This window comes from Elephantulus edwardii, unplaced genomic scaffold (assembly GCF_000299155.1).
Source record: "Elephantulus edwardii isolate Elephantulus edwardi_28Jun2011 unplaced genomic scaffold, EleEdw1.0 scaffold00007, whole genome shotgun sequence".
NCBI classification, from domain to species: domain Eukaryota; kingdom Metazoa; phylum Chordata; class Mammalia; order Macroscelidea; family Macroscelididae; genus Elephantulus; species Elephantulus edwardii.
Window position 1 is genome coordinate 7,308,795 of NW_006399757.1, and position 1,483 is coordinate 7,310,277.

A 1,483-nucleotide genomic window follows, 5' to 3' on the forward strand; every position below is an offset into this window, starting at 1 on the left:
TGGTGAGAATCTTTGTCTTCTTGACATTGAGCCTCAGTCCATACTGAAGGCTGCAGTCCTTGACCCTCTGCAGCAAGTGCATGAGGTCCTCCTCAGTTTTGGCAAAGCAGGGTTGTGTCATCTGCATAATGCAGATTGTTAGTAGATCTTCCACCAATCCTAATGCCACAATTCTCCTCATAGAGCCCAGCCTCCCGGATAATCTGCTCTGCATACAGGTTGAAAAGGTATGGAGATAGGACACATCCCTGGCGTACGATGTCCCAATTTTGAACCATGCAGTGGTACCCTGCTCTGTTCTGACACTGCCTCTTGGTCCAAGTATAGGTTTCATATTAGCACAATTAAATGTTCTGGGATTCCCATTCTTCTCAGAGTTAGCCACAGTTTGTTATGATCCACACAGTCAAATGCCTTTGCATAATCAATGAAACACAGATACACATTCTTGAGCTACAATGTCCCTAGTACCACGACCCCCTCTAAACCCAGCCTGGACTTCCAGGAGTTCTCTGCTGATATGCTGTTCCAGTCGTTTTTGGATAATCTTCAGTAGAATCTTGCTTGCATGTGGAATCATATTGTTCTATAGTTTCTGCACTCAATTGGGTCACCCTTCTTTGGAATGGGAACAAACACAGATCTCTTCCAGTCAGTTGGCCACGTGGTTGTTCTCCAGATTTCTTGGCACAACTTGGTGAGCACGTCCAGGGCAGCATCTGTTAGCTGAAATATGTCAATTGGTATACCATCTATTCCTGGGGCCTAATTTTTTGCTATTTCCTTCAAAGCAGCTTGAGCTTCTTTCTTCATCACCGTAGGCTCTTGCTCAAATGTTATTTCATTAAATTCTTCTGTATCTGCCAATTCCTTTCGATACAATGAGTCAGTATTTTCCTTCCATCTTCTTTTAATACTTCCTGGATCATTTAATATTCTTCCTAAAACATCCTTGATTATAGCAACTCAAGGTTTGAATTTGTTCTTCAGTTCCTTGAGCTTAAGAAATGCTGAACGAGTTCGGCCCTTTTGATTTTCCGACTCTACCTCCTCGCACATTTCATTCGATCAAACATGCAACCAAGATGCATTGATAATAATGGGTGACTGGTAAGCAAATGTTGAGAACAGAGAAGAAGAATCAATCAGTATTTGGAAAATAAGGGCTTGGTGACAGAAATTAAGCTGGAGATAGAATGATTGAATTTTGTACAATCAATGACTTATTCATTGCAAATACATTTTATAAGAAACATAAACACAGGTTATACACATGGATTTCACCAGATGGTCTGCATAGAAATCAGATAGATTACATCTGTGGAAAAAACCGCTGGAGAAGCTCAAAAAGCTCAGTATCAGCTGTGAAACCTAGGCCAGGAGCTGATTGTGGAACAGACCACCAACTACTCATATGCAAGTTCAAGCTGAAGCTGAGAAAAATTAAACCAAATCCACAAGAGCTGAAATATGACTTTGATTT